Source organism: Balaenoptera physalus, assembly GCF_965194825.1.
Source record: "Balaenoptera physalus genome assembly, chromosome: 4".
Classification (NCBI taxonomy): Eukaryota; Metazoa; Chordata; class Mammalia; order Artiodactyla; family Balaenopteridae; genus Balaenoptera; species Balaenoptera physalus.
Window position 1 is genome coordinate 9,400,408 of NC_138891.1, and position 11,557 is coordinate 9,411,964.

At 34.8% G+C, this 11,557-nt stretch overlaps 1 protein-coding gene and 1 long non-coding RNA gene across 20 annotated transcripts in view; one reads left to right on the top strand and one right to left on the bottom strand.

The window, feature by feature from the left end:
- The window catches only part of TBC1D5 (TBC1 domain family member 5), a 535,839-nt gene that overhangs the window by 365,218 nt on the left and 159,064 nt on the right, over positions 1-11,557 (top strand). The window lies entirely within an intron of this gene.
- LOC309659515 overlaps positions 1-11,557 on the bottom strand; it is a 297,583-nt gene that overhangs the window by 273,155 nt on the left and 12,871 nt on the right. The window lies entirely within an intron of this gene.

Consider the following 11,557-nt stretch of genomic DNA (forward strand, 5'->3'; position numbering starts at 1 on the left):
TCACTTGGAAAGCCACAGGACCCTAACGTCACATGTCCAAAGCTACATTCTTGGTTTTCTCCTGAAAACTTCTCTGCTTTCTGTCTTCTCCCGTCCGTAAATAAAATGACACCAACATGCACCCACTGGCTCCCCTGAAGCCCGGGGATGAATCATCTGGATTTCTTTATTTCCCTCTCATCCCACATCCATCAACAAATCACAGTGGCTCTATCTTCAAAATATATCCAGAATCTCCCCCACTTGTTTGCAAACTCCACCAGGCCAGCTCACCCTGGTCCCGGTCTTCTGTCACCTTTCACCTGGACTGTTGCAGATGCCTCCTAACTGGGCTCCCTGCTTTCATCCCAGTCTCCCTACAGTCTCTTCTCTGCACAGCAGCAAGAGTGACCTGTTTTAAATAGAAATAGAATTATAACAGTTTCCTACTCAGAAACCTCCAAGAGCATCCAATCTGTCTTAATTCATTCGGGCTGCTATAACAGAGTTCCATAAGACTGGATGGCTTATAAACCACAGAAATTTATCTCTCATAGTTCTGGAGTCTGGGAAGTCCAAGATCAAACCACTGGCCAATTCGTTGTTTGGTGATTCATAGATGGCCGTCTTCCCTCGTTTCCTCACAGGGCAGAAGGGGCAAGCGAGCTCTGCGGGATCTCTTTTATAAGGACACTGATCCCATTTGTGAAGGCAGAACTAACTCCATTCCCAGAGGACACACCTCCCAATACCATCACACTGGCTGTTAGGATTTAATGTATGAATTTTGTGGGGTCACAAACATTCGGTCTCAAGCACCATCACACTTGGAACGGTACCCGGAGCCCTTCCCTGCTGTGGCCCATGCGGTCCTGTGTGGCCCCTTCACCTCTCCATCCTCTTCTTCCAGACACTTCCTTAAACAAGTCAAGTTTGTTCTGACCATGGAGCGTTTGCACTTGCTGTTGCTTCTTTATTATTTCCACTCACTCGCCCTAAGATGTCCCCATGGCTTGTTCCCTCACTTGATTTGTGGTTCATTATCCCCTTATGCACTTTATTTTTCTTAATAGCACTTACGATCTATTATGTATTTATTGGTTTACATTCTGGCTCCCCCACTACAGTGTAAGCTCTAGGAAGGCAGGGACTTACCTCCTTCATTGCTATGTCCTTAGCACACAGAATAGGACCCGGTGTATATGATATGTTTTTAATAAACATTTGAGAATGAATAGATTACATTTTACTTTTTTTTTTTAAGTTCTCTCATGCAAAGTCATTAGATAGTTAATGAGCATCTGCAGTATAGAGAGTGTCTATAATAAGGGGGAAGAGAATAGAGATGTAGGGGAAGAGCTGGCCGTATGTGTGTTATCACAGAGACCACGGCACAGGATTCGTGGGATGGGGGAGGAGGATGTCAGTTGAGATGAGGATAATATTTGATTTTTGCTTGGGCAACTGAGATGGAGAGCAGAGTCGGAGCAAATTTGGAGGGTGGTAAATGAGTTCAGCGTTGGACATGTTGAGTGTCAGGTACTCGTGAGATACCCAGGTGCTGAGGCCCAGTGACCAAGCGGCTGTACATATAAGTCTGAAACTCATAGGGGAGATATCTAATCTGGAGAGGAATTTTAAGAAATAGCGGATGAATGGTTAAGTGAGAGAGATTGATCTCTAGCTTGACCAAGAAGAAAGGTGGGAAGGATGGGTGTGAGTGCTGGTAATTTTGTGGGCTTTTACTCTGAGATGATACGCTGTTAGAGAAATTTGAGCAGAGGCATGGCATTATCTGACTTACCTTTTGAAAGGAGCACCTTGCAATCAGCGATGAGAGTCGACTGTAGGAAGACAAGGGCAGAAGCAAAGAAATCAGTTAAGAAGGTATTGAAATAATAATCATTTTCTACTAGAAGTAATTTTCTACTACCAAATAAGATCCATGAAGATAGAGATTTTTGTCTGTCTCGATTACTGCCAAAACCTCACCATTTATAACAGAAGTTGGCATATATTTGCCTCTCAAATTTTTTTCTTCCAGTTTTATTGAGATATAATTGATATACAGCACTGTATAAGTTTAAGCTGCATAACATAGTGATTTGACCTGCATACATTATGAAATGATTACCATGATAAGTTTAGTGGACATCCATCATCTCATATAGATACAAACTAAAAGAAAAGTACTTTTCCTTGTGATGAGAACTCTTAACATTTATATTAATTATATTAATCATGTTGTACATTACATCCCTATTACTTACGATCTTATAACTGGAAGTTTGTGCTTTTGACTGCCTTCATCCAGTTCCTCCTTACCCACCGCCTACCTTTGGTAACCACAAATATGATCTCTTTTTCTGTGAGTTTGTTTGGTTGTTTCTGAATTTTAGTTGACCTATGATACTATGTTAGTTCTCAGTACTCAACATAGTGATTTGATATTTCTATACATTACAAAATGATCACCATGATAAGGCTGGTTACCATCTGTCATCATACAATGATGTTATGTTATTATTGACTAGATTTCCCATACTATACATTTCATCCCTGTGACTCATGTATTTTGTAACTGGAAGTTTGTACTTCTTAAGTTTCTTCACCTGTTTCACCCACCTCCCTCCCCTCTGGCAACCATTTGTTTGTTCTTTACATCTGTGACTCTGTTTCTGTTTTGTTATAATTGTTCATTTGTTTTGCTTTTTAGATTTCACATATAATAAGTTAGATCATATGGTAATTGTCTTGTTCTATCTGACTTCTTTCCCTTAGCATAATACCCTCCAGGCCTATCCGTGTTGTTATGGAGGGCAATATTTCATTCTTTTTTATGGCTGAGTAATAGTCCATTGTATACATATATACTGAATCTTCTTTGCCCATTCATCTGTTGATGGACCCTTAGGTTGCTTTCATATCTTGGCTGTTGTAAATAATACTGCTGTGAATGTTGGGGTGCATATATCATTTCGAATTAGTGTTTTCATTTTCTTCAGATAAATACCTAGAAGTGGAATTTCTGCATCATATGGTAGTTCTGTTTTTAATTATTTGAGGAACCTCCACTCTGTTTTCCACAGTGGGTGCACGAATTTACATTCCCACCAAGAGTGCACAAGGGTTCCCTTTCTTTCACATTCTCGCCAGCACTTGGGTATTATATTTTGAATATTAACCCCTTATGAGGTATATCATTTGCAAATATTTCTCCCATCCGGTAGGTGACTTTTTCATGTTATTAAGTTTTCTTCACTGTGCAAAAGCTTTTTAGTTTGATGTAGTCCCATTTGTTTATTTTTGTTTTTGTTTCCCTTGCCTAAAGAGACAGATCTAAAAACGTATTGCAAAGACTGATGTCAAGAAGTGTACTGCCTGTGTTTTATTCTAGAAGTTTTATGGTTTCAGGTCTTACCTTTAAGTCCTTAATCCAATTTGAGTTTACTTTTGCATATGATGTGAGTAGTCCAGTTTGATTTTTTTGCATATAGCTGTCCAGTTTTCCCAACACCATTTATTGAGGAGGCTATATATGCAGTGTACATCTGCATTGTATATTCTTGCCTCCTTTGTCATAGATTAATTTCCTGTATAAGTGTGGGTTCGTTTCTGGGCTGTCTGTTCTGTTCCATTGATCTATGTGCCTGTATTTGTGCAAACACCATACTGTTTTGAGCACTGTAGCTTTGTAGTGTAGTTTGAAATCAGGGAGCATGATACCTCCAGCTTTGCTCTTCTTTCTCAAGATTTTTTCAGCTACTTGGGGTCTTTTGTGTTTCCATACAAATTTTAGAATTTTTGTGCCAGTTCTGTAAAAAAAATGTCATTAGTCTTGGTAGGGATTGCATTGAATCTGTAGATTGCCTTGGTTTGTATGGTCATTAATTCTTCCAGTCCATGAGCACAGTATTTCTTTGCATCCATTTATGTTCACTTTGATTTCTTTCATCAGTGTATTATAGTTTCCCAAGTATAGATCTTTCACCTCCTTTGTTAGATTTATTCCTTAGGTATTTTATTCTTTTTGATGCAATTGTAAATGGGATTGTTTTCGTTCTCTTTCTGATAGTTCATTGTTAGTGTATAGAAACGCAGTAGATTTCTGAACATTAATTTTTTTCCTGCAACTTTACTGAATTCATTTATTCTAATAGTTTTTTGGTGGCTTTTTCTAGGATTTTCTTTATATAATATTGTGTCATCTGCAAATAGTGACCGTTTTACTTCTTCCTTTCCAATTTGGATGTCTTTTATTTCTTTTTCTTGTCGGATTGCTGTGGCTAGGACTACAATAGTTTGTTGAATAAAAGTGGCGAGAGTGGGCATCCTTTTTTTCTTCCTGATCTTAGAGGAAATGCTTTCATCTTTCACTGTTGAGTATGATGTTGGCTGAAGGCTTGTGATACATGGCTTTTATTATGTTGAAATATGTTCCCTCTACACCCACCTTGTTGAGAGTTTTTATCATAAATGGATGTTGAATTTTGTCAAAAGCTTTTTCTGCATCTACTGAGATGATCATATGATTTTTATTCCTCAGTTTGATAATATGATGTATCACATTGACTGATTTGCAGATATTGAACCATCCTTGCATCCCTTGGAGAAATCCCACTTGATCATGGTATATGATCCTTTTAATGTACTCTTGCATTCATAAATATTAGTTTGCTAATATTTTGTTGAGGGCTTTTGCACCTATGTTCATCAGTGATATTGGCCTTTAAATTTTCTTTTTTGTGGTATCTTTCTCTGGTTTTAGTATCAGGGTGATGCTAGCCTTGTAGAATGAGTTCCAAAGTGTTTCTTGCTCTTCAATTTTTTGAAATAGTTTGAGATGGATAGGCATTAACTCTTCCTAAAATATTTGGTACACTTCACCTGTGATGCCATCTGGTCCTGGACTGTTGTTTATTGGGAGATTTTTTTAATTACTACTACTGATTCAGTTTCATTTCTGGTAATTGGTCTGTTCATGTTTTCTATTTCTTCCTGATTCAGTCTTAGGATATTGTATGTTTATGGGAATATATCCATTTCTTCTAGGTTGTCCCTTTAATTGGCATATAATGTCATAATAATCTCTTGTCCTTTCTATTTCTGTGGTATCAGTTATAATTTCTCCTTTTCTATTTCTGATATTATTTATTTGGGTCCTCTCTCTTTTTTTCTTGATGAGTCTGGCTAAAAGTGTCTCACTTTTGTTTATCTTTTCAAAGAACCAGCTCTTAATTTCATTTAAGTTTTCTATTTTTTTAAGTCTCTATATCATTTATTTCTGCTCTGATCTTTATGACTTCTTTCCTTCTACTAACTTGCATTTTTGTTGTTGTTGTTGTTGTTTTTCTTTTTCTAGTCCCTGTAGGTGTTAGGTTAGGTTGTCTATTTGAGATTTTTCTTGTTTCCTGAGGTAAGCTTGTATTGCTATAAACTTCCCTCATAGAACTGTTTTTGCTGTGTTCTTTAAATTTTGTATCATTGTGTTTCCATTTTCTTTTGATTTCCACTTTAGTTTCTTCAGTGACCCATTGGTTGTTCAGTAGCATATTGTTTAGTTTCCATGTGTTTGTGGTTCTTTTTTTTTCTTTTCCTTATAGGTGATTTCTAGTCTCGTAGCATTGTGGTCAAATAAAATGCTTGATCTGATTTCAGTCTTCTTAAATTTATTGAGACCTGTTTTGTGGCCTAGCATTTGATCTGTCCTGGAGAATGTTCCAAGTACTCTTGAATAATTTGTGTTCTGCTGTTTTGGGGTAGAACATTCTATATATATCTATTAAGTCTGTCTAATCTAATGTGTCATTTAAGGCCAGTGTTTCCTTATTGATTTTTCTGTCTGGATGATCTGTCCATTCATGTAAGTGAGATGTTAAAGTCCCCTACTATTATTGTGTTACTGTCAATTTCTTTCTCTGTGTTTGTTAATATATGCTTTATGTATTTAGGTGCTTCTGAAGGCCCTCAAGTATTTTTTTCATTAAATGAAAGACTAATTTTTAAAATTAAATGAATATTTGGTTAATCAAAGTGGAAGATGATGGTGGTAGCATCAGTAAAGTTGGTATCAAGCTGGAAGACCGGGATGCTATCATTAAAATTGGTGACAAAAGGTCAGATTATGAATATGTTTTGAAGATAAAACTCAAAAGGATTTGCTGTGGACTAAATGTGGGGTATGAGAGGAAAAGAAATAAAGGAAGATTCCAAGTTTTTTGGTCCCTGAGCAACTAGAAGTGTGGAGTTGCTGTTTGCTGAGTTAGGAAAAGTAGTGAGAGGGTTAGGAGTTTGGTGTTGGATATTCTCAGTTTGAGCTGACTTTTTATAATATTCAAGTAGAGAGGTCCTGTTTCCAGGTAGGATGGAGCAAGCACACTCTACTCTGTCTCTGCCATTGAATGCAGCTAAAAACCTTTTCAGAATAAATGGGATAGCCACTTGAGAACTCTGGGAGATAAATAATACAGGCTTACTGGAGAACACCAGAATTTGAAGTACCACCAAAGTGGCAGTGACTTTGTCATTTCTTACCCTCCAGTGTCCCTGTCTAGATAGAACACAGCTCTGGTGTCTTGGAATAGTTATTTCAGGTTTTCTCTTTATCAGTGTTCTGAATATCAAGACAAATTTTCCCCTCATCTATAAAGTATATTTTTGTGTAGTAGTACCTGTTTATATTTCCATGAGATTACTTAACGTTCCTCAAATTTCCTCCTTACACTTTACATGTCTAGTGCTCTAGGAAATGAGTACAGTCACATAGAATTTATCTATTTCACCATTTTTCCCCACTTTGTAATACTAACATGGGTGGGTTTTTTTTAAATTCATTATTTACTTATTGACCTTTTGGGTTTTGTTTGCTTAGCGTTCAAGGTCTTTGTGACTCAGTTTGCTTGTATCTGTCTTCTTTTGATTCAAGTTTTTTGAAGTATAGTTTGACAAAAACATACATTTGCGCTACAGTCAGTACTTAGAAGTAATTTTTCAATTAAAAAATTTCTCTTACGCCCCTTTGTTATCATTCCCTCCCTCAACTCCAGTCCCTGCCAGCACTGATATTTTCATTCTGTCTCTATAGTTTTGCCTTTTCTAGAATATCATATAAATAGAATCATGTAGTATATAGCTTTTAAAGTCTGGTTTCTTTCACTTATCATAAGACATTTAAGATTCATCCATGTTGTTGCTTGTATTGGTAACTCATTGCTTTTTGTTACTGAGTAGTATTACAATGTTTGGATGTACCACAGTTTGTTTATTCTTACTCCAGTTGAAGAACATTTGGGTTTTTCCAGTTTGAGTCAATTATGAAAAAAACACTATAAATATTTATGTACAGCTGTTTATGTGAACTTAGTTTTTGCTCCTCTTGGATAAATATCAAGGATATGGACACTGGTTTGTTTGGTAAATATATGTTTAACTTTATAAGAAACTGCCAAGGGGCTTTCAAACTGCTTTTCAAAATGAGTATTCCACCAGTAGTGTATGAGGATTTCAGTTGTATCCTTGTCACCACTTGGTTTTGTCATTTTTTTAAAAGCCATTCTTGTGATTATGTAGTGGTAGCTCATTGTGGTTGTAATTTGTATTTCCGTAATTATTAATCATTTTGAGTACCTTTTCATACGTTTGTTATTCACATCTCTTTGGTGAAGTGCCTGTTGACATCTCGTGATTTTAAAAAATTGAGGTATTTGTTTATTACAGTTGAGTTACGAGAGTTATTTGCATATTCCCTTTTTCAATACATATTTTGTAAATATTTTCTCCCAATGTGTTGCCCATGTTTTCATTTTCTTAACAGTGTCTTTCAAAGAGACATTTTTAATTTTGATAAGGGTCAATTTATCATTTTTTCCTTTTATGGTTAGCATTTTCTATATCCTAAGAAATCTTTGCATATATCAATATCACAAAATTTTCTCTTACTTATTTTCAAGACATTTTACAATTCTTGCCTTTACATCTGTTATCCATTTTAAGTTAATTTTTGTGTAAAGTGTGAAATATAGTTCTAAGCTTAATTGTTTTATAGTGGATGTGCAATTATTCCAACATTGTGAAAAGAGCATTTTTTCACAATTGACTTTCCTTACCATCTCTAGCAAAATCAGTTGAAAATATGTATAGGTCTATTTCCAAACTCTGTACTCCATTCTGTTGATCTAGGTAATAATGGAAATTATGGAAATTATGTAGTAGGACTCTTCCAACCTTGCTTTTTCTTTTTAAAATTGTTTTGCTTATTCTTAATCCTTTGCCTTTCCATTCATATTTTAGAACCAGCTTGTAATTTCACCGGAAATCTTGCTGGGATTTTGATAATGATTATACTAAGTCTATAAAATCAGCTTTAGGAAAACAGACATCTTGCAGTATTGACTCTTCTAGCCAATAAACAGAGTGTATCTCTCCATTTATTTAGGTCTTCATTGATTTCTCTCATTATTTTTTGATAGTTTTCAGCTTATAAATATTACGCTTATTATCCCTAAATATTGGGTCGGCCAAAAAGTTCATTCGGTTTTAAGTAAAAACAAAAGACCCATTTTTCATTTTCATGAAGAACTTTACTGAACAACGTATTCACTGACCGAACGAACTTTTTGGCCAACCCAATACTTTATGATTTGGGGGTGCTGATTCTTTTAATTTCAATTTCTAGGTGTTCATTCCTAGTATGTAAAAATGTAACTGATTTTGGTATATTGACCTGTATCCTTTCTGAAGTTACTTACTAGCTTAAGTAGCTTCTTTATAGATTGTTTGGGATTTTGTTTGAAAATTATTTCATCTGCAGTTACAGATCACTTTATTTCTTCCTGTCTGATCTCTGTGCCTTTTGTATACAACTTGATAATATTTTGTTAAGGATCTTCATGCTTATGGTTGTGGTGGATATTGGTCTGCATTTTCTGTCTTTGGGATCTCAGTAATGCTGGCTTCAATATGAGTTTCTGCTTCTTTCATATTTTTAGGAAGAATTTGTGTAAAACTGGTCTTATTCCTTTCTGGTATGTTTAGTTGTATGTCACATTTTACTATTTTTTTCTCATCATTTGTGGGTTTTTTTAATGCTGTGCACTTTGAATGTTATGTTGTTGAATTTCTGAATTTTGTGGTCTTCCTTTAGAGGAATGTTGAGTTTACTTTTGGCAGTCTGTTAAATTACTTTTGGATCATCTTGATCTTTTTGATACTTGTTTTTAGACTTTTTTTAAAGTATGGTTCTAATGTATCCTCTACCCAAGGGCCAATTTAACCCTACTACTAAGACATAGCACTTTGGGGATTTCCACTGGATTCCCTGTGTATACACCAATTTCTCTCAAGCCTGTTTAGTCAGAACGTGGATGTTTCCCAGCCTTGTAAAACCTTCTTGCAATTTTTACACTCCCCAGTAGGAGTTCTTTCTCTGATAGTTTTTCTTTGCTGAGCCTACTGGAGTTTTACCCTACATACGCCCACCTTAGTATTCAGCGAAAAAGTTAAGGCGATCCCCCGGTGCAGACCTCCAAGTTCTTTCTCTGTATAACTTTCTCCTTTAAAGGTAACATATCCTGCAGACTTCCCTCAGCCTTTCTGTCTTCTCAGCCCAGCAAGACCAATGCACATTGCTTTGGGTTTCCCCGTCCTGCTATGTGCTCTCAAAAGTACTTCCAGGCAGAAAACCAGTTACAGAGCTCCCCTTGTTTTCTTTTCCCCCTTACATTAGGGATCATGGTGCTGTGCTGCCTGTTTTCTTATGTCTGTGTGTTTCATATATTTTATCCAGTTTTATGTGTCATATCAGCTATTGCAGCAAGGTCTGAAAGGGAAATTATTTTAAGAAATAAAATAAACCAACCCTACTCTAAGAAAATCACCTCTAAAGCAAAGGAAACTGAAACAGATTGAAAATAAAACAATTTGCACAGGCATACTAAAAAAAGCAAATGAAAATGAGGTATAATAATATTCATATCAGACAAGATGAATTTAAAGCAAATAACATTGAATGAGATAAATGAGAACATTTTATGGTTGTGAAAAAGTTACAATTTATAATGAAGAGCTTTCTTTAATCATTGTATACCTCCCCACGCCCCCCTTGTAAAAAAGCCCCTCAGAATTTATAATGTAACAGTTGCAGGAAATATAAGGAGAAATACATAGAAATACGGTAGTAATAAATGACTTGTACCTCTCCTCATCCATGGTAAATCAGGCCAACTCACTCTAAAGTAGGGATGTAGAGAACCTAACTATTCACATTGAATGTCAGACCTAAGTAATATATATGGAACTCTATATACTAGAAACAGAGAATGAAATTAATGTATCCATAGAATATATATTTTTAAAGTAGCCACAAAGAAAAGTTTCAGTAAATTTCACACAGTAGAAAGTTGTATTCTTTGATGACAACACTTGAGATTAATAACAAAAATAGAAAACAACCCCCAGACAAACCTATCACTGAAAATATTAAAACTCTCTTTACTCTTGTATTAAAAGGAAATCAAAATTGAAATTGTGTAATTTCTAGAAAATAATGATAATTAAAGTATATTGATCAGAACTTATTGATTTTGACTAAAACACTACTCTACTCTTAGAAGTTCTTAGCCTGATACTCTTAAATTACTGAACAAAAAAGGAATAAAAATATGTGAATCAGACATTCATCTCGAGTAGTGAGGAAAATAACAGCAAAATAAATCTAAAGAAAACAAAATGAAGGAATTAAAACTAAAAGTTATGAATTGATAAGAAAACATAAATGACACAAGCTAGTATACATACAAACTTTCTTTGGGGGGGAAATAAGTAACAAACATTTTTGCATGGTTTACATAGTTTAAAATAATAAAATAGAAAAATATAAAATATACATGTACAAATTAAAAATAAATTAAAAAGGTGCAAATTTCCAGTTGTCAAATGAATAAGTCTTGGGAATGCAGCATACAGCATGTGATTATAGTTAATAATACTGTATTGCATGTTGAAAAGTAGATAGCAGAGTAGATCTTCAAAGTTCTAGTCACAAGAAAAAAATTGTAACTATGTATGGTGACGGATATTAACTTGATTTTTTGTGGTGATCATTTTGCAGTATATACAAGTATTGAACCATTGTGTTGTACACTCGAAACTAATATAATATTATGTTAGTTATACCTCAATTTAAAAAGCAAACATAAATAAAATTTTAATTACAAAAAATTTGTTTTTAATTTTATACATTCAGGTATAGCCAGGAATGTTCTGGAATAAACTTGTCATTAGCCCCATCCCCTGTTAAAATGTGTTGTAAAGATACCATACTTATAACAGTTTGGAATTGGTAAAGGGTCAATACATATAGGACCCTCAGTACATATGGGAATTTTATGTATGATAAAAGTAGAATTTCAAATCAATAGAAAAATAATGGATTATTTAATAGTACAGTTTTTAGAACTAACTAGCTATTTGGTAAACCATGAAACTGTATCTCTATTTTTGCACCAAAATAAGTTCTGGGTAGATCAGTGATATAAACAAAACTGGAATAAAATTATTATTTTTATATTCTTAGGTGGAA